Below are 23,289 nucleotides of genomic sequence, written 5' to 3' on the forward strand. Positions count from 1 at the left end.
TATAACACAATGTTGAGGTCATACCATGCGCGAACTGAGAAATAGCAGCGAATAAATTATATTTCAACATGTCTTCCTACAAGTGAATGTCATTATGGTTTCATCATTTCACTCATTATACACTACTGGCTCGGTCTCTGAAAAGAGGACCCAAAAATTACCTCTTAAGTCAAATAGTTCAAAGTATGAACAAGAATCTTGGAAAACTATCAAGAACTAAAATGCTAACTTACTATCATTAGATACAAAATAAAATATATTTTTATATTATATAAATTTTGTATTATCAGCGCATATGCCCCGCAAGTAGGCCACAATGAGAACACCAAGAGGGAGTTCTGGGAAGGCTTGGAAGACATGGTTAGGAGTGTACCGATTGGTGAGAAGCTCTTCATAGGAGGAGACCTCAATGGCCACGTGGGTACATCTAACACAGGTTTTGAAGGGGCGCATGGGGGCTTTGGCTATGGCATCAGGAATCAAGAAGGAGAAGATGTCTTAAGCTTTGCTCTAGCCTACAACATGATTGTAGCTAACACCCTCTTTAGAAAGAGAGAATCACATCTAGTGACTTTTAGTAGTGGCCAACACTCTAGCCAAATTGATTTCATCCTCTCGAGAAGAGAAGATAGGCGTGCGTGCCTAGACTGTAAGGTGATACCTGGGGAGAGTGTTGTACCCCAGCATAAGCTGGTGGTTGCTGACTTCCGCTTTCGGATTCGTGTCCAGCGGGATAAGCGTGCCAAGGTCGCTAGAACGAAGTGGTGGAAGCTCAAGGGGGAGGTAGCTCAGGTGTTCAAGGAGAGGGTATTTAAGGAGGGCCCTTGGGAGGAAGGAGGGGATGCGTACAATGTGTGGATGAAGATGGCGACTTGCATTCGTAAGGTGGCCTCGGAGGAGTTTGGAGTGTCCAGGGGAAGGAGAAGCGAAGATAAGGATACCTGGTGGTGGAATGATGATGTCCAGAAGGCGCTTAAAGAGAAGAAAGATTACTTCAGACGCCTATACCTGGATAGGAGTGCAGACAACATAGAGAAGTACAAGATGGCGAAGAAGGCCGCAAAGCGAGCTGTTGGTGAAGCAAGGGGTCGGGCATATGAGGACCTCTACCAACGGTTAGGCACGAAGGAAGGTGAAAGGGACATCTATAAGATGGCTAAGATCCGGGAGAGGAAGACGAGGGATATTGGCCAAGTCAAATGCATCAAGGACGGAGCAGGCCAACTCTTGGTGAAGGACGAAGAGATTAAGCATAGATGGCGGGAGTACTTCGACAAGCTGTTCAATGGGGAGAATGAGAGTTCTACCATTGAACTGAATGACTCCTTTGATGAGACCAGCATGCGTTTTGTGCGGTGCATCCAGGAGTCTGAGGTGAAGGAGGCTTTAAAAAGGATGAAAGGAGGCAAGGCGATGGGCCCTGATTGTATCCCCATTGAGGTGTGGAAAGGTCTCGGGGACATAGCGATAGTATGGCTAACCAAGCTTTTCAACCTTATTTTTCGGGCAAACAAGATGCCAGAAGAATGGAGACGGAGTATATTAGTACCAATCTTCAAGAACAAGGGAGATGTTCAGAGTTGTACTAATTACCGTGGAATTAAGCTGATGAGCCATACAATGAAGCTATGGGAGAGAGTCATTGAGCACCGCTTAAGAAGAATGACAAGCGTGACCAAAAATCAGTTTGGTTTCATGCCTGGGAGGTCGACCATGGAAGCCATTTTCTTGGTACGACAACTTATGGAGAGATATAGGTGTTGGAAATATGCCCTAGAGGCAATAATAAAAGTATTATTATTATATTTCCTTGTTCATGATAATTGTCTTTTATTCATGCTATAACTGTATTATCCGGAAATCGTAATACACGTGTGAATACATAGACCACAATATGTCCCTAGTGAGCCTCTAGTTGACTAGCTCGTTGTGATCAACAGATAGTCATGGTTTCCTGGCTATGGACATTGGATGTCGTTGATAACGGGATCACATCATTAGGAGAATGATGTGATGGACAAGACACAATCCTAAGACTAGCACAAAAGATCGTGTAGTTCATTTGCTAGAGCTTTGCCAATGTCAAGTATCTCTTCCTTCGACCATGAGAGCGTGTAACTCCTGGATACCGTAGGAGTGCTTTGGGTGTATCAAACGTCACAACGTAACTGGGTGACTATAAAGGTGCACTACAGGTATCTCCGGAAGTATCTATTGTTTTATGCGGATCGAGACTGGGATTTGTCACTCCGTGTAAACTGAGAGGTATCTCTGGGCCCACTCGGTAGGACATCATCATATGCGCAATGTGACCAAGGAGTTGATCACGGGATGATGTGTTACGGAACGAGTAAAGTGACTTGCCGGTAACGAGATTGAACAAGGTATTGGATACCGACAATCGAATCTCGGGCAAGTAACATACCGATAGACAAAGGGAATTGAATACGGGATTGATTAAGTCCTTGACATCGTGGTTCATCCGATGAGATCATCGTGGAACATGTGGGAGCCATCATGGGTATCCAGATCCCGCTGTTGGTTATTGACCGAAGAACGTCTCGGTCATGTCTACATGTCTCCCGAACCCGTAGGGTCTACACACTTAAGGTTCGATGACGCTAGGGTTATAAAGGAAGTTTGTATGTGGTTACCGAATGTTGTTCGGAGTCCCGGATGAGATCCCGGACGTCACGAGGAGTTCCGGAATGGTCCGGAGGTAAAGATTTATATATGGGAAGTCCTATTTTGGCCACCGGAAAATGTTCGGGATTTTTCGGTATTGTACCGGGAAGGTTCTAGAAGGTTCCGGAGTGGGGCCCACCTGCATGGGGGGACCCACATGGACGTGGGTAGTGGGGGCAAGGCCCCACACCCCTGGTCAAGGCGCACCAAGATCCCCCCTTAGAAGGAATAAGATCATATCCCGAAGGGATAAGATCAAGATCCCTAAAAAGGGGGGATAACAATCGGTGGGGAAGGAAATAATGAGATTTCTGTCCTCCCACCTTGCCCAACGCCCCAATGGACTTGGAGGGCAAGAAACCAGCCCCTCCACCCCTATATATAGTGGGGAGGCGCATGGGAGCTACACACGAAGTTCTGGCGCAGCCCTCTACCTCTCTTCCTACTCCTCCTCTCCCATGGTGCTTGGCGAAGCCCTGCTGGATTGCCACGCTCCTCCACCACCACCACGCCGTTGTGCTGCTGTTGGATGGAGTCTTCCTCAACCTCTCCCTCTCTCCTTGCTGGATCAAGGCGTGGGAGACGTCACCGGGCTGTACGTGTGTTGAACGCGGAGGTGCCGTGCGTTCGGCACTTGATCATCGGTGATTTGAATCACGACGAGTACGACTCCATCAACCCCGTTCACTTGAACGCTTCCGCTTAGCAATCTACAAGGGTATGTAGATGCACTCTCTTTTCTACTCGTTGCTGGTCTCTCCATAGATAGATCTTGGTGACACGTAGGAAAATTTTGAATTTCTGCTACGTTCCCCAACAATAGGGAGCATAAGAAGGACTTGCATATGGTGTTCATTGACTTGGAGAAGGCCTATGATAAGATACCGCGGAATGTCATGTGGTGGGCCTTGGAGAAACACAAAGTCCCAGCAAAGTACATTACCCTCATCAAGGACATGTACAATAATGTTGAGACAAGTGTTCGAACAAGTGATGTCGACACCGATGACTTCCCGATTAAGATAGGACTGCATCAGGGGTCAGCTTTGAGCCCTTATCTTTTTGCATTGGTGATGGATGAGGTCACAAGGGGTATACAAGGAGATATCCCATGGCGTATGCTCTTTGCGGATGATGTGGTGCTAGTTGACGATAGTCGGACGGGGGTAAATAGGAAGTTAGAGTTATGGAGACAAACCTTGGAATCGAAAGGGTTTAGGCTTAGTAGAACTAAAACCGAGTACATGATGTGCGGTTTCAGTACTACTAACTGTGAGGAGGAGGAGGTTAGCCTTGATGGCCAGGTGGTACCTCGGAAGGACACCTTTCGGTATTTGGGGTCAATGTTGCAGGAGGATGGGGGTATTGATGAAGATGTGAACCATCGAATCAAAGCCGGATGGATGAAGTGGCGCCAAGCTTCTGGCATTCTCTGTGACAAGAGAGTGCCACAAAAGCTAAAAGGCAAGTTCTACAGGACGGCGGTTCGACCCGCAATGTTGTATGGCGCAGAGTGTTGGCCGACTAAAAGGCGACATGTTCAACAGTTAGGTGTGGCGGAGATGCGTATGTTGAGATGGATGTGTGGCCACACGAGGAAGGATCGAGTCCGGAATGATGATATACGAGATAGAGTTGGGGTAGCACCAATTGAGGAGAAGCTTGTCCAACATCATTTGAGATGGTTTGGGCATATTCAACGCAGGCCTCCAGAAGCTCCAGTGCATAACGGACGGCTAAAGCGTGCGGAGAATGTCAAGAGAGGGCGGGGTCGACCGATTTTGACATGGGAGGAGTCCGTTAAGAGAGACCTGAAGGATTGGAGTATCGGCAAAGAGCTAGCTATGGACAGGGGTGCGTGGAAGCTTGCTATCCATGTGCGAGATCTTATGGGTTTCACCTCTAGCCTATCCCAACTTGCTTGGGACTAAAGGCTTTGTTGTTGTTGTTATAACTTTTCATAGACGGAGGAAATTAGCAGTGACTCTTAAACAACAGGTTTATATGAGTATACGACAAGTATGGTAAACAAAACACTAAATTTATTCTCAAGTAAATTCACCATCATCAGATTAACACAAGAACGATAATCTGCCCTCATCAAGTTTATGACTTGATGGAAGCACAACAATGCCTTCTCCCTGTGATTTTCAACAAATTCAGCACTCCCTTTATAGGCAGCACAGACCCTGCAGGTAGGGACCTTACTGTTGCCGCCCTGCGATTCAAAATAACTAAGAGCAGCCACCCAGTACAATTTCCAAAATAATACTTCAGATAAATGGATTTCATCCATGAATAATGTAAGACCAGGTCATAATCTATCAAATTAGGAACCTTGCTTTAGGTAGAAAGCTCGGCAAAAAAATAAAAATAAAAGGAGGTCCACTATCCATTTTAACATGGACTAAATGAAAGACTGGAAAAGGAGAATGTAACGAGTAAATGATGCTTTAGTATACCACAGTGTACAACATCGCTGCAGAATGATATTCCTCCCCCTTGAAAGAGAAACTCGCAAGTTTCTGAAATCCAGCCACTCTAATTTTTCTTTTAGACTCAGACTCGTCCTGAATAATCAAGATACTGAAATTAATGAACATAATTTACAAAAAAAATAGAGAGGTTTTACAGATAATACTCAAGAGTTTTGATGTAAGTGTTTGGTAGTAAGGTAGCAGTAGTTATTAGAAAAAATACAAAGTTTACATTACATCATTAAAAACAACAGAACTCTACAAGCATCTAGAGTCAAAAAGGTAAACCTTACATCATCAGGAAGAATACAATTGGCAGCAACATCCCCCATAATGCAATTGACGAACTCGGTTGAAACAACTTTTTCAGACTGAAGTTTCTCCACAGCATAGGCTGCTGCCCCCTTGCGATCAGCACCAGCCTATCACAGAAAAAGATGTTAAATGTCTGTCCAGAAGATAACCTGGGTAAGTCGGTCCTCAAGATTAACTGGATGAGAATATCCGCGGTAGTAACATGGAGCTCCCACCCACCCACCCACCCGCCCACCCCTAAACCCTAGCCCACCGGCGATCTCCATTGCTCTCCACCAATTTGGTGGATTGATCCACTCATCTTGTTCGGCGTCTTGAGATCTCTTTGATTAGGTCTTCGTTGATGGATTTTTCTTCAGGATCTACCCTTGATCTGGATTTCTCTAGGGGTAGAGTTTTTGCTGATGAGATCTATAGGGCGTCTGGCCTTACTGTCCATCCCATGGATGGCAGAGGGGCTTTTACCCTGGTGGTCTCCTTTAGCAGGCATGATTTTAGGCTTGATGAGGATTCTGTGGCAGCCGCATTGGAATCAGCGTTGGGAGGATCAGCCATTGATCTATGGGTCTCCTATACTACTGATAAGGTATTTAGTTTCAATGTTTCATGCAAGGATGTTGGTTTTCATATTGTGGACACTAGATCATATTCTTGTCCCCAATTCAAATGCTATTTTCATTTGTGGGGAAATGGGGGCCCAAATTGGTTACGTGAATTCAAAATTTGGAAGAAAAAGTGTGATGCTGAGTGGATCTTGGTCAGTCCTTCTAAACGTAGAGCAGCCTTGGGTCTCCTTGCAATGCACAAACCTCCGTCAAAATCAGCATTTAAATCCAGGTCTTCTATTCAGAAAAAGTTATCTTTTGCTACGTTTCAACAATATGATGCATGCAAAGGGTATAGATATCATGCTACGGCTGGGTGCATTAGGGACATTGGGAGTGCTGGTTATGAGATTTCTGATAGGGAGCGTGAGGTAATTCCTCCGCCACAATCTGATGTTCTTAATTGGGACTGTTGCTTCGCCACCGATCATCTTTGGCACGGTGAGCTCGTCGGAGATCCAACTACATTTGGCGTCTAGGGGTACTACCTCGGATCTTGCGCCAGCAAGTTCGGGCGGGATTTCTGGTCTTCAATCTTTTCCCATTTTGGGCTCTTCGAAACCTGGCCCATCTAGCTCTAATGCTGTGCCGAGCTCATCTCAGGCAGAGGCCTCTTTTGATCAAATGATAAATGATATGGTGGATGAAATTGTTACATGTCAGACATGTTTTAAGCGGGGCCATTTTTCCTCTTCTTGCACGTCAACTTTAAAGTGCTTGGGATGTTCTTAGGTTGGACACAGTAGGCGTGACTGCACCCGATTCGCTAAGAGATTGGGTCTGGTTTGGAAACCCAAGCCCGCTAACGATTCAGCTTTCGAGGCAACAGCTACAGGGAGCGAGAATATCTCTCTGTCAGGATTTCTACCTAACCGGGACTCTTCGGTTTTGATTGCACCGTCCACATCGCCCAACTCTGTTCATCCCGATCCCAGGACGCCTCCTGGCTCCCCCTTAGCTCCACCGCCGCCGCCTCCTGAGCCACCTTCGCCAGCGCCACCCATGGCCAACTTCCATATTGATCCAATGCAGTATGTCCCGGCTGGACATCACATCATCGATGCGGGGGATGCGAGATGGCCGCGTACCTTTGTCACGCCACATGTTCCTATTGTGCACCGTCATGAAGACTACATGCTTGTTGAGGTCATGCCGGTGCCGGCTGCCAACGAGATTGGTGCTGCTCGTGAGGAGGTTGCTGAATGGCTGGAAGCTCATGGATATCAGGTTCTTTCTGTTCAACCGTGGATCAATGCTGTTGGGCTGTTTCGTGTTAGGGATCCCGCAGTTCGTTTTTCGCTCCTCCAACTCCCTCCACAACACCTTGGCAATGATCGGTTTGTCCGCTTTATGAAGCATGATGAAGGAGAGGGATTTCGTGGAGCTCAGGGGTTTCATCAGGGTTTGATTATGCTACTGGGCATCCCTCTGGATCTTCGCAATACTGATAATATTAGAGCGGCAGTGAACACTTTTGGCAAATTTCATCATTGGAACAGTGAGGATCCATACTTAGTCAGATCACTAGTGTTTGCTTCCTTTCCTGAGGATATTTTGGTGCCTCGTGATGTCATTTTTAATGATTATGCTGCATGGGGTGGTGCAAGAGTGTCATGGAAAGCGCCTATATATATCCTTGGTGCCAACTTTGCAGAGCAAATGCCTCAAGACGAGGATTGGATGCCAATTAATGGAAATCCTCACCCCCTTCCTGGGTGCCCTTTCCTGAGCTCCCGCAATTCATCCTGCCCAACTACCCTGCTTTAGGTTGGAATGAGGTGCCGCAACCTCCTCCAGAGCAACCCAATATGGGGGATAACAATTGGGGAAACGCAGTCTGGGGAGAAGATGATCAAGTGCAGAATGATGAGGAGGTGGAACAAGAGTCCATGGTGCTTGATAGAAGATCATTCTCTATCAGTGGATCAGCATATCCAGCCAAATTTTGTACTTGTTGTCGATGTGGAACAACCTGAGGTGCCAGAAGCCGGACAGGAGCAACCAGTGGCTAACAATATTGCTCCTGTTTACAATCCTGACAATTGGGCTTTGGTGGTCTATCAGCCACCTGCATCTCAACTTCAAATTCAACCCTTCATGGAGGATTCCACAGTGCTGGAGGTGGTTTCAGATGTCTGTGCTGCTAAAGTTGTGTTTGGGCCTGAGCTGCCCCTTGAGATGATCTTCATAAGGAATTTTGAGGCAATCTTGCACTCAGAAATATGCTTTGAAATCCCCAAGCCAATACAGGTGTTGCCCTTGCAATCTGTTCTGCTCTCTAAAAGAAGCTGGGACTTGGCCTTTGAGGTGCCAAGCCTGCGCTATTATAACACTGCACTAGAGCACAGGCCGGTGGCTAGGGCTCTTTTTCCAGTTCAACAGATTGAGTCATCTCCTATTGATGAGGCAGAGCAGTTTAGTGAGCCACCTGAACAAGCTGGAGTTGAGCAGAGAAAGGTTAGAAGGGCCAGGAAAACCATGGCTCCCACTCCAGTTGTGGAAACTTCAATAAGAAGGTGCACTCGAGGATCTCTGCAGAGAGATGGCTACAAACCAACTTTCCAGGAGCTTCCAATGCAGGTAAAGAGGAGGAAGCCCAAGGCCAAGCCCTTCTCAGCTACAGTGTCACAAAACATGCAGGATGAGCCAATTGAAGATCTTCCACCACCTACTCCCATACCCAAGCTGCAGCAGATTGGCCAGGAGTTGGGCATTGCTGATGATCTCATTAGTGTGGAGCAGCTTATGGCTGATCCCTCTACTCCAATAAACAGTACTGTCAATGTTCAGTTGTCAACTGGCTAGTTGGGGGTGGAAAGTGTTCTGTTTATCAGAGTTTTTGTCTTCTATTTCTGTCTGTAATAATCAAACTGTTTCATGCTGGACATGTGCGCTTGTTGAGGATGGCGGCATTAGGTGTCATCAAAATATTTTATCAACTCCTTTTGGTTTAAATGAGTAATGCTTATAAGAACTGGAGTGTCTTATGCTGGAATGTTAGGGGTTTAAATTCTGAACCTAGGCAAAGAGCTGTCAGACAGAAGTTGGATGAAAGTCAGTGTGTTATTGCCTGCCTCCAGGAGACCAAATGTGCATCTTTTGATTTCAGATCTATTAGATCCTTTTACCCTAAAAGATTTGATAGCTTTGCTTTTTCCCCTTCTGAGGGTGCTTCTGGGGGCATTTTGGTAGTCTGGAATTCTTCAGTTTTCTGGGGCACTGTAGTTGAAATTCAAAAGTTTGCAGTACTTCAGTTTACCTCCAAGCAAAATAATGAGCACTGGTCTCTTGTTTCTGTGTATGGTCCATGCCAAGGGGAGGCTAGGGACATTTTTGTCAGTTGGTTATATAACTTGCAAATTCCAATGGGTGATAACTGGCTCTTGGTGGGTGATTTCAACTTCATGAGATCTCTGGAGAATAGAGAAATTTACCTGGTGGTGACCTGAATGATATATTCATTTTTAATGAAATAATTGCACATCTTGGGCTGCTTGAGTTGCCACTTAAAGGGAGATCTTATACATGGTCCAACATGCAGGATAATCCTTTGCTAGAGCAGTTAGATTGGTTTTTTACTTCTGCGGATTGGATCTCTTCATATCCCATGACTGAAGTGTTGCCATTGGCTAGAACTGCATCTGATCATGTGCCATGTGTGGTGACAATTAAGACTTCTATTCCTAAATCCTCTATATTTAGGTTTGAGAATTACTGGGTTGAGCTTGAGGGGTTTATGGAGTGTGTAAAGCAGGCTTGGCAGAAGCCTTCCCACAAAACTCATATCACTGCCAGAATTGCTGACAAATTTAAAACCTTGAGAGGGGCCCTAAAAAGATGGCAGATGAGTTTCTCTAAGCTTAAAAATACTGATTTCAAAGTGCAATGAGGTCATTTTATGTCATGATGGCCTTGAAGAGATTAGACCTTTATATCGACCTGAATTTAATTTCAGGAAGGTGGTCAAAATGCATGTGGAAAAACTTTTGCATCTTCAGTTTGTATACTGGAAGAAGAGGTGTACAATTAGGTATATAAAACTTGGTGGGGAGAATACCATATTTTTCCATGCTATGGCCACTGAGAGGCATAGAAGAAATTCCATTGCTTCTCTGACAGACATTGATGGGACTGTTGTCATTCTCAGATGGAGGGCATCATATGGAATTGTTATAAAAATAGAATGGGAGTTTCTGCTGGTATAGTAATGGGTTTTGACCTGAATGCTCTGCTGCAACCAATTGATGGTCTAGAATTCTTAACTGAACCATTTACAAAGGAGGAAATGGATGACACTGTCAAGCATATGCCCATTGACAAGGCCCCTGGTCCAGATGGTTTCAATGGGTTATTTTTCAAGAAATGTTGGCACATTATTTGTCATGATTTTTATGAGCTGGCTGAAGCTTTTCATAATGGCACTGCAAAGTTGGAGAACATAAATGGTTCTTATATTACACTCATCCCCAAAAAATTGGCCCCTGAAGGTGTTGGTGATTATAGGCCAATTTCCTTGACTGGGATGGGCCTCAAATTTCTGTCCAAAATGGCTGCTAACAGGTTTCAGAGGATAATTATGGAATGTATACATAAGAATCAATATGGTTTTATTAAAAGCAGGACAATACAGGACTGTATTGGCTGGTCACTTGAATATCTGCACCAATGCCATCAATCAAAGAGACCTATTGTTATTCTTAAACTGGATTTTGACAAAGCCTTTGATCCCATTGAACATGAAGCTATCCTGCTCATTCTCAAGCACAAGGGATTCAATCAGAAATGGATTTCCTGGGTTAAGCAATTGCTGACAGCTGGAACTTCTTCTGTACTCTTAAATGGAGTACCTGGAAAACAGTTTCTTTGCAAGAAGGGAGTTAGGCAAGGAGACTGTCTTTCACCCCTGCTCTTTGTGATTGCTGCTGACCTTTTGCAATCAGTAGTAAATGATATGTTCAAAAGGGGTATTTTGAAGTTGCCAATCCCATGTCATGACCAAGACTATCCTATAGTGCAGTATGCTAATGATACCCTAATCATCCTACCAGCAGACAGAGCTCAACTTTTGGCTCTCAAGGACATGCTTCATGTGTTCTCCACCTCTACTGGTCTAGTGGTCAATTACAACAAATCTTCCATGGTACCTATTAATGTGGATGAGAACACTACCATCAGTTTGGCTGCTGCTTTTGGCTGTCAAGTTGGCAAAATGCCCTTCACATATCTTGGACTGCCTGTTGGTACTACCAGACCAAAAATGGTGGATTTCATGCCCCTTGTTGATTGCATGGAGAGAAGAATGACAGCTAGCTCTTCTTTCTTAAATCAGGGGGAAAGGCTTCAGTTCTTAAATTCTGCTTTATCTTCCATGCCCATTTTCTATCTTGGCAGCCTGCTTGTTCCTGCAGGGATTTTAAAACAATTGGAGAGAATTCAACGGCAATGCTTGTGGAGAAAGCACAGAGATGAGCCCTCGCCATCCTTGGCAGCTTGGGACCTCATTTGCAGGCCAAAAAACAAGGGAGGGCTGGGTATCCTAAACCTGGGTGTACAAAACATGGCTCTCTTGATGAAACATTTACAAAAATTCCTAAATAAGGTGGACCTGCCATGGGTCTCTCTTATTTGGGATACATATTATCACTCCTTTGTTCCACAGGGTACTGATAGTTGTGGATCTTATTGGTGGAAAGATATATGTAAACTGCTGGATCATTTCAGGTGCACATCTTGGGTTCAGATCAACTCTGGGAATTCAGCTTTGTTTTGGTCTGATAAGTGGAAGATTGATGAAACAGTGGTCACCTTGCAAACCAGATTTCCAAGGCTCTTTTCTTATGTCAAGGATCCAGTCTCTGAGGCGTTCCAATCATAGAACTTAACACAGTTGTTTCATTTACCCCTATCTGCACAAGCTTACCAGGAGTGTCTAACTGTGCAAAATCTGATGGCCCATTGTAATAGGGAAGTGGAAGCAAAGGACATTTGGTTCTGGCAGGGATCTAGCCAGCCTTTTAAGCCTAAACTGTTCTACTCCTTCTTGCACTCCCACATGTCTTTCAACCCTCTCCTTTTGTGGATTTGGAGATCTTCCTGCACAATGAAAATCAAGGTGTTTGCTTGGATGCTAATCATGGATAGACTAAACACCAAAGACATGGTTGAAAGAAGGCACTGGCATTTGGAGGATGGGGTCAATTGTGTTCTCTGTCCTTTGGCGACACGTGAGACCAGAAACCACCTATTCTTTGAATGTAATTTCAGTGTTAGAATATGGAATTACCTACAAATTGCATGGCCACCTGGAGAGGATATGTCCACAATTGTCATGCAAGCAAAGCAAGATTTTGCTAAACCTTTCTTTACAGAGGTTGTCTTTGTTGCTTGCTGGAATATTTGGATCATGAGAAATGCTAGAGTTTTTCGGCATGAGAGGCCAAGCTTTAATAGATGGAGAAGTGCCTTCATCCATGATATTTCCCTCATGCAGCATAGAGTCAAGCAAAGATACAAGGAGGAGCTGATTAGATGGATTTCTTTCTTGCCTCCTTGAGATTTTATTGTCTAGTTTCTTAGTGTAGCTTTTATTTCTCTATGTTGCTTACACTAGATTACCTCTTGTAATCCATGTACTTTCATTCACTCTCTACTAATAAATTCTTAATGATGTGGGGGGTTTTCCCTACAGTCACCAGTCAAAAAAGATTAACTGGATAGCATTTTAAATTTCTGCACATTTCAGGAATGAGTAGAGTGCACCATTTCAGCACGAATTTTAAATAGTACTCCCTCTGTCCCATAATATAAGTGCATTTTTGACACTAGTGAGGGAGTAGTTCATTTGGTTGAGTTCACTGCCATCATAGTGAATAACTACATAGAAGTTAGAACACAAGGGAAAAAATGGTTTAGAAAGTGTATACAGCAAGTAGGACAAATTGCAGCATACTCTTCGGTCAATGTTTACAAAGCAAAGGCCAACATAAGAAGTCAAGAGTTTCAACTTAAGGGAGAAAATTGTGTCTTTACAAAGCAAACAGACTCATCGAAATTAAAAGAAGATGGCAAGGCTAAGCTGAAGGTTCAATACCTTAAGCAGGAGAAGCATGCAGTTCTTTGAATTAGCATCTGTAGCTGTATTAAGAGGTGACTTACCATTTACCAATTTGTTGCACTGTTTCAGAAAAAATAATTAAGATATTAGTCAAAATAATAATCAGGGAATAAGGTAAAAATGGATACATAGATATCACTAAAATCAAACACCAATCCTCATACAAACAGCATTCCCTGCACAAGAATTTTAAAAAAAACAGCATTCAAGGCATTACAAAATACACAAGCACACCATGAATTTATTGATCCAACATATTTGTAGGTATCTAGCATTTAGACAAACCTTGCAATATAAGATAATTGCATCAGGAGATCATTTTTAATGTATTGACATGACAAGATGTGCAATGGTATATCTTGTATTCCATTAGAAGGTACTCCCTCCGTCTAGAATTAAGTGTCGCTCAAACAGATGTATCTAGCACTGAACTACATTTAGATACAACCGTTTCAGTGACACTAAATTCCGGACGGAGGCCCTTCGTCCCATATTAACTATCACTCAAATGGATGTATCTAGCACTTAAATACATACAGGTACACCCACTAGATACTCCCATTTGAGTGACAGTTAATATGGGACAGAGGGAATAAGTAGAATATTGCATGCATCACAACAGAACAAAAAATGATCTATAACTTTAAGTAGAAGTCTTTGAAGTCCTCCGACGGTTGTTATGATGGTACAATCTGAAGATGGGACAGAACAAAAATGTAACCAATAGTTTAGGAGCAGCGATGTCACGATCTTAACAATGTGGAAAATTTAGCAGATTAACAATGGCAGCATGTTTGAGAATGAGAGACCGAATTGTTTGCTTCTTCTGTAGGTTTTTGTTAGCTAGGCCTTAAGCTTTTTCCTAGATTTTCACTTTGTTTGCTTTGGCCCTTTGGCCTTTGTTTGAACCATCATCTTGTCGTTTTCTCTATAAAACAAAATGACACACATTTTGATTTGTGTTTTGAGAAGAAAAAATAGTGTGCTGAACAAGTTAGCTAGCAGTGCTCATCATTGAGCTCCAAGCCTTCAGTGATTTAAAATGCAACCTTTTCCTTAGCAGAACACAAGAAATTAAAGTTTACCACGTACATCCACCTGTCCGGTGGACAACTTAAGGGAGAAACACATGCACTTACAAACTTACATCTGCATTGTGGCCCAATAAAATCTTCATGATGTCATCATGCCCTTCACTAGCAGCGCAATGAAGTGGTGTCCCACAAGAAGCTACCGGGTCAACATAGGCTCCTTTAGCAAGCAATAGTTTAACAGCTTCACAATTTCCTGAAAAGAGACGCACAAACTTGCTGGATAAGATGATAGGTATTTCTGTGAAATTCTCACTTTGAAAGAAAATGAATCCATGAATTTAGTTTAACAGAGGATAGGTATTTCTTTGGACGATAGCTTTCTTCAGAAAAGCCTAATGCACCTCGCCCTGCCTTGACCATGTGCCATAGATAACGACATGTTTGAACAGGAAGGAATTATATCCAATACATTCTGTGTCAAGATATACTTTCTTATCAGACCTCTCATTGTGGGAAGAATCATTAACTAGTATCATACCCATGATACTAGTATATACTACCTCCCTCTGTCCCAAATGATTTGTCTTGGATTTGTCTAGATACGGATGTATCTAACACTAAAATATGTCTAGCTATGAGACAAATCTAAGACTAGTAATTTGGAACATGGGTAATATCATACTGCACTTTGTTAAATTTAATTTTTATTAAATTTTTCTTGATAGACCTGTTATGATATTGTATTATAATATGATACTAGAACCATCTCCCATATCATTAATTGTAATGCCACGTCATATTTTCCTTATTGCAATGCATTTTACTCTTATGATGATAATCCCACCGTGAGAGGTCTCATGTGAAGAAAAAAGTGTAGATCCTATTATAATACTAAACCACACCATAATATAAGTAACTTCAAAAGTCAAAAAGACAAGAAAAACTGCAGTGCACAAATGCAAAACTAAGGAATGTGTTTACAGAGGTAGACCTGATACAGTAGCTTGATGTAAAGGGGAGATCCCATCGTTGTTGATTTTGTTTGGATTGGCACCATGATCAAGAAGATATTTGGCGATACCCACATCCTTACGATGTATAGCAAAAAACAGAGGTGTTCTACCTGTAAAACACAGTAATGTAGCTACTCTTACTGATGCAAATCCTTTCTGGGTTCAGCAAGGAAATAAGATTATTTTTTCTTTAACAGCGGCACTTTTCATACCCGTAAAAGAATTCCGAAGTGCCATAAAAGTGCACAATACTTTCTGATAGCAATGTACTCAACCCATGCTGGGTTTCTATATTATATATATGTAGTAGAAATGGGAAATTTATATGCATGTCTCTAAGATGTAGATAAAAAAATCCTCAAAAAAATTATACCCTCAATGGGGCCTAATTATATACTAATATTTACTCCATGGATATGTGGGAACTTATTTTTTGAAAAGGAGGTTAAACTTGGTCTCTGCATCACAGTTATATATGTGGGATATTACCTGAAGCTATATGACCATTTAAAAAAAACAGGGCACAGTCATATCTTAGCATTAATGAGATAAACTGGGTGGCAAATATGCAGATCAACATAGATGCCGTATGATCATTTCTTCATGAGTGATGTATCGTTCAGATGCATTGGCCGGGGGCAAACCTCCTTTTCAAAAATAAAATAAAATGAGTGAGCACATGAATACAAGATAGCTATTTGCATATTTCCTTCGCAATAGCCCAAAAGCAGAAACAGAGGTTCGTTTCCTGCGTGACCCCACTGCACGAATTGCATGCACAAAATCCTAAACCGATTAGGGCTTTGGAGGATCCCTGACCTCCCTTGTCGACGCCGTTCACATCAACCTCCAGCTCCTCGATGCGGTACTTGCACACCTCCAGCCGCTCTCTGCATGCAGCAACGTGCAGTGCCCCGAGACCCTCCAGCAACCCGGCATCTTTCACCCTCAGCCCCTCTACCGTCTCCTTGAGGCGGCCCCTGCCCCTGTCCAGCCTCACCAGCAGACCTGCAGCCGGTTGGACGCAAGTAATCAGCACTCAATCTCCCAGCCAAGAACTGAGACCAGGAGAGCGCCACGTACTCTTGAAGAGGGGGAGATCTCCGTCGGACGCCGCTTGGAATATCATGTTCAGCATCTGCCCGCGGACTGCGGCACGAGAAGCAGCGTTAGCGTTTGGGCCTGGGGTTAGCGATGAGATATTGGGGTTGGAGTTGGAGAGGCCTGGAGCTAGGGATGAAATGTGCAGGAGGCGCTTACCGGTGAAGCGAGCAGGCGAACGCGGCGGCTCCATGGCGCCGATGGAGGCTACGAGATGGTAGGGTTTTTGGTGTGTCCGTGGGGGGAGGGAGGCGGCTTTTTGAAAGGGAGAAGCCGAGAAGGCAGCGAGGCAGATGAAGTGATCCGCGCGAACGGAGAATGTGGGCAGGAGATAAAAACGTCCGTCAACCACGAGGCCGCCCGCCTGTTCCACTCACCGGCATTGAATTGTAGCTACATCGGCTCCCGAGGCATATGCTCTCGAAATTAACAAAATGTTCTAAATAAAAATTTGAGTCCTGCTTCGGTACAACTCCTCCACAAAACGTATAAAAGTAGTATGGTTTTTTGAAAGGAACATATACCCACCTCCGTATGGGTCTCGGGACATATACATACACGTTTGTACATCCTGATCGCCTCCCCTCCATCATGGGCCGGCCCATTTTTCACTTTCCTTTTGCTACACTTTTTTCGATAGAGTTAGAAAAAATGGATGCCCACATGGGATCGAACACGCAACCTCAATGTTCACAGCGACTTCCAATAACCAACTAGGAAGCATACATTTTATTTTACAATGTACTCCCTCCGTCTCATGATGTAAGACGTTTTTTGACACTACACTAGTGCCAAAAAATGTCTTACATTATGGGATGGAGGGAGTACTTGTTATCTCTCACTTTTTGTTCGCTGGTCATTCAATTATTTATTTTCCTTTTTCCAGTTTTAGTTTCTTTTTTCCTTTTTTTTCTGTTTTAGTTAAATTCGTGAATTTACAAATCCTCGCACTTTTTTCATTTTTGTTTTTCTTTTCAAATCTCTGCGACCATTATTTCTTGAGCTTCCTTAAAATCTCATGTTTTTTTAAAACTTTATGAGCTTTTTCAAAATCAATAAACTTTTTTTCAAACATGATGAACCTTTTCAAATTATGATTTTTTTTCTCAAGTTGATGAACTTTTTTAAAATCGAAGAACTTTTTTGAATTTTATGAACTCATTTTCAGTATCTATGATTTTTTTTTCCAAATCTATGACCTTTTATTTGTTTTTCAGTGAAGTTTTTGTTTTTTGTGAATTTACTCTATTTCCTGATTTTTTTTCAGCAATACTAAAAAACCAGCCGATTTTTCCCTACCAGACCAACAGAAAAAAAAACAAGAAAAACTCGTGTGAGAAAGCGGGTGAAGTGAGCGGGCGGGTGAGCAAGCGAGTTGTGAACACCTCATTTTTCAACATTTGTCAAATGACCCCATTTTTGTCATCACCTTCTATCACCAATTCATGCCACTATGCCAAGTTGTTTCTGTTTTTCACAAGTTTCGTATTTTTTGGAGTTTTCTTGTTGAAAAAAGGTCGATAAATGACCGAACGTGCGCAACGTGCAAACAGATTCTGAATTCGTTCGAACCAAGCATGGATGCCTACCATGGGCACACACCCTTGGTGGCAAAAGTTGGGGTCATTCCTCACATGTCCAAAAAAGCATGTTGGACAGAGCGTGTTCGGGTAGACCAGAAGGGTCTGTTTATGAACACGTGGTTTTTGGCATCCGTCAGATGGGACCAAGTTTTTTTTCCATCACCTTGTATCACCAATTCATGCCATCATGCCAAGTTGTTTTCGTTTTTGACAAGTTTTATCTTTTTTGGAGTTTTCTCGATGAAAAAAAAGGTCAATAAATGGCCGGACTAGTCCCAACGTGCAAACGGTGTCAGAATTCGTTCAAAACAGGCATGAATGCCTACCACAGGCACACACCGGTGGCACCCCGGCTCAGAGCAACCGGTTTACCTTACATTGTCAGCCCAGGGACCTTGTCTTCTGGCAACACACAACAACATGGTACAGAAAACAACCGCTTTATTCATGCTAGCGGAGCATAGTTTATATTACAACAGTTAGCGAGGCCTAGGGGCACACATGGTGCGGCTGAACAATATGTACATTATTTAGTGAACATAAAGGGGCCTCGATCATGACAACTACTCGGCAGCGGAACAATGTCGTAGCGGGACTCCATAGCACAAGGACACCGATGTGGACACGGTCTAGACTCGGACAGCACTCCTTTCCAACGAGACTTTCCTAAAATTTGGCATGACACGCCAGGTCAGTACATTGAATGTACTTGCAAGCTCACAATAAGCATAAACATAATGACAGACAATATCATGATATTTAACCAATTAAGCAACAATGCAACCATATATCCAACATGCTGTGACTATGCTCAACTGGTGCTCATTCTCCAGACTTGCTTACCAGAGGTGATCAATAAACATGATAATTCCAAAAACACACTCGTGATCCTTACGACGATCACAACCCGACCAACTCGTGGCTCGTGATCCTTACGGCGATCACAACCCGACCAACTCGTGGCCCGTGATCCTTACGGCGATCACAACCCTACCAACTCGTGGCCCGTGATCCTTACGCGATCACAACCCGACCAACTCGTGGCCCGACTTAACACGATGGCCTCCCTGCCATCCTTAGTACAACTTAGTGTGCATATTTTATTAAGTGTTGACCCATGGTGTACCCTACTTTCGAGCGTGTCAGTAACTGTGGACTCGGCTATCGATAGATTAAAAACACACTGCAGAGGTTAGTACACTGTACCCACACTACGGAACCCATGGCCTCGCACTCCCATTCAAGTGGACAAGCAGCGTTCCGACGAAACCATTTAATTGTCATGACACTCTCCCGGCCCTTCCGACTCAGACCCCAACGGGCTAGTCCTGGGTAGCCCCGTGTCTACCTCCAGACACCTCGACCACCGTCGTGGCCACGATCCACTCTGGGACCCGGTACCAAAACTTAACTTAACAACGGGTTCACAAGGTTATGCTTGCCTACCGGGCTAGGGTACAGCACGCCCATAACCTTCCCTAAATGGAGGCACCAACCAGAGGCGCGACAATGAAACGCATTAAGGTCGTCCCATACCGGCAAATGTGGTTGCACTGGGAAAGACTCGTTTCAGCGACACCATGACCCGGTCAACAACATATTCAAGTTGAGTTATTAATCAGGTTCAACTTAATGTAAAAATAACCGATGTCATAATGCCATACTATGCATCACTTAACATATGCACCACATAACCATGCAAACGACTGAATCAACCACGCTCCTACGGAGCCATCATCAACTCATGCTTCTACTCTGGTTAAGATCACACCTCACTTATACCAGAATCATTACTAGCAATCTCATCATTTTTCATCATGCAAAAATATTAATGAAACTAATTACCCAACTCTATGATCATATTATTTATTCATCTCATGCAACTAAGTTCTCCTTAGCTTATCAACAAGATTCACTTCAAACATTCTGTAGTTCAAGTATTTTAACATGACAAACAGTTAACAGAATATAATCATATAAATAATTTAAATGCATAAATACTCATAAGTTCAAGTAGGAAAATCACAAATATTGAAGTGGCACCATGAAAATGTTACTGTGGCTTGCCTTAGTACTGATGAGGTTCACAAAGCTCCTGGTGATTCTCAAGACAAGCTAGCTCTGCTGAAAATATTCAAAACCACAAAAAGAAAATATCAAGAAACCTTCTGAAAATTGCCAGAAAATCTAGACAGCAAGGAAAAATCCCATCTTTTGGGTGTTGTTAGATTTTTGGACACAGAACATGATGCAAAAAGAATCAATGCATTTGGACTTGTAGATAAAAAGTTATTGCCATTTGAAGTCTCCTGGAATTTAAATGGATTTGAAATAATAAAACAGAGGGGGGTGACGTCGAAAGCGTAAACTCCCGGGGCGCCACCACTCATACTGCTTCGCGCGCGTAATGAATGGCTGACTAGCAGGCCCCGCTAGTCAGGCCGGAGGGAGGGGAGAGGGAAACAGAGGGGCGCGGCGCTTCGCCGGAGCTCACGCCGTCGGTGAGGCTTCTTGGAGACAAACGAGAGGGAGGGATCGACGGAGAAGACGATTGCGCACCTGCCCGTACCCGTAGCGTAGCTAACGGTGGCCGGACAGCGTCGGATTTGACCTCACCAGCAGCGACAGAGGGCGGAGGTTGTCGGAGTTGAAGAAGACGGCCGCTTGGGGCGGCTCCAGGGGCTCCGGCTAGGTGGGTTGGCTTCACGGAGGAGAGGTGGAGGCCCTGGCGGGGTTGCCTTGGCTTGGGAGGGGTTGGAGCTGCGGGAACTATCCATAGGGGATCGCCGGCGAGCTCGGGTCTGGGACGGCAGCCCGCGGCCTACCCGGCTGGGCTGCGGCTTCTACTGGCTGCCCGACCGGGCTGCGGCTTCTACTTGGGAGATGCCAACTCAAGAGGAGGCATCTGAGTATTTCTTGAAGAACAAGCAGGAGCAGCTTGGTTACTTGATAGCATCAACACTGAGGATTGAGAAGGGGTTGGCCACCTTACCTCAGAATCAGGAAAGCTTGCAAAGAATCATGGAACAAAAAATTCTATGATCTTGATGTCAAGGTAACTGAGATTCAGTCAGTTGTGGAGCAGCTGCAGGATGACATGCAGGAGAGGAAGGGCAAGACTACCACTAATGTATTTGCCATAGTGCCTAGAGCTCAGAGGTCAGCTGCAGTGCCAGTGACAGACACTAGAGCAACATCATCTGCACCAGCCACAGCTCCTACAGCTCTAGTGCAACCAGCTCCAGCACCAACTCCTCCAGCTCCCTCTACATCAACTGAAGCCTTCATCCTTGGAGTTATCCGGACACCACCAACTGAAGATCTAGCATGAGAGTCGATCTAGCACTATGCATTTTCTATGAACTTTTTGGTAACTTGCTGCCAAAGAGGGAGAAAAATGTATAGATCATAGGCTTCGAGAGAGAGTGTGTTGCTTTTGTTCTCTCTTGCTTTGGTGGTTTTAAACTTGTTTGCTTTTGATTGCTTGAGATACTATGCTATTCTTGTGAGACATTGATGATCATGTGTTTGATCATAAGCTACACTTATGCATGTTTGATGATATTATCCTATCTATCCTATGTGATCATTCACTTTGCTTGGTGATGAGTGCATGTATTCAATCTTTATCATTTTGAGCGCTCCACCAAGATGTACGTGACATGGAAGAGTAACCCATGAGCCTAATTTCTTGTTCATTTGCAGTCCAAAGCAAATCTTAAACTATGCACAAATTTAGGGGGAGCTCTTGCTTATCACATACTTCTCAAAGCGACGATGTTTTTTAATCTTATTATCATTTGTCAAAGCTTTGATCTATATGTTGTCATCAATTACCAAAAAGGGGGAGATTGAAAGTGCAACTATCCCTAGGTGGTTTTGGTAATTCATAACAACATATAGCTCATTGAGCTAATGCTATTCCAAGACTATTATTTCAGGAAAACTCAATTAATGGTATGGCATGGATGATGAAAGTGGATCCCTCAAAATACTAAGGACAAAGGATTGGCTCAAGCTCATTAGCTCAAGACTCTTCATTTTATATTTTAGTGATCCAAGATCACATTGAGTCTATAGGAAAATCCAATACTATCAAGGAGGGATGAGGTGTTTCTTAATGAGCCTCTTGCTTCATGTGCTTAGTGATATGCTCCAAAACCCTCAGCTACTTTCTCACATCCACAAATGACCTAAACCCAAAGCCAAAATCGGTCACACTGATTCTTCCTATCCGGCGCCACCAACTTCAAATGTCATAGCCACTGCCTCAAACCCTAGGCAAATCGGTTCTACCGATAGGGATCTCGGTCTCACCGAGATGGGATTGTAATCTCTCTGTTTCCCTTCGTAACGTTTCGGTCAAACCGAAGTGAGCAATCGGTCCAACCGAGATTGCAATGTAAACTCTCTATTTCCCTTTTGTAACATTTCGGTCTCACCGAAAAGAGCAAATCGGTCCCACCGAGTTTACCTGACCAACTCTCTGGAAAGCTTATTACCAAAATCGGTCTCACCGAGTTTGTGTAATCGGTCTTACCGAGATTACGTTATGCCCTAACCCTAACCGAATCGGTCTCACCGAGTTGCATGCCAGTCCCACCGAAAATCACTAACGGTCACTAGGTTTACTAAATCGGTCCGACCGAGTCTATTGAATCGGTCCCACCGAGTTTGGTAAATTGTGTGTAACGGTTAGATTTTGTGTGGAGGCTATATATACCCCTCCACCTCCTCTTCATTCGTGGAGAGAGCCATCAGACTAAACCTACACTTCCAACTTACCATTTATGACAAAGAACCACCTACTCATGTGTTGAGGCCAAGATATTCCATTCCTACCATATGAATCTTGATATCTAGCCTTCCCCAAGTTGCTTTCCACTCAAATCTTCTTTCCACCAGATCCAAATCTGTAACGCCCGGATAATCTTGCTACAGTAATCCCACGCTAATCATGGCACGTCATCCTGATTACTGTTGCTAACCTCGCAATAATTCGAAACCGTTCAAATTCAAAATTCAAATTGATGAAAACAATTAAAGTTTTCAAAATTTAAAATAAAATTGTTCGGTGGTTGACGAATATTACAAGGGTAAATATTATGCAACAAACAAATTTTTATTAAATGCCTAAGTGTTTATAGATAAAAAAAAGAGAAACCCCCTGGGCTTCGGCCCAGCTGACCACAGGCCAACTGGGCCACCACCAGGCCCGGCCGGCCCCCACCCCTCTCCCCTTATCCCCCACGACGGAAACCCTAGCCCACTCCCGATCCCCACTCTCCCCTCACTCCCCCGATCTGGATCGAGATCGGGGCGACCACGCCACCGCCCCGTCGCCGCCGGACGCCTCCCCGCC

General features: G+C 43.9%; 1 pseudogene; it reads right to left on the reverse strand.

The window, feature by feature from the left end:
- Positions 1–16,537, reverse strand: part of LOC119307774 — an 18,167-nt pseudogene extending 1,630 nt beyond the window's left edge.
- Positions 16,538–23,289: the final 6,752 nt, after the last annotated feature.

The sequence above is a fragment of the Triticum dicoccoides genome, chromosome 1B (genome assembly GCF_002162155.2).
Source record: "Triticum dicoccoides isolate Atlit2015 ecotype Zavitan chromosome 1B, WEW_v2.0, whole genome shotgun sequence".
NCBI lineage: Eukaryota > Viridiplantae > Streptophyta > Magnoliopsida > Poales > Poaceae > Triticum > Triticum dicoccoides.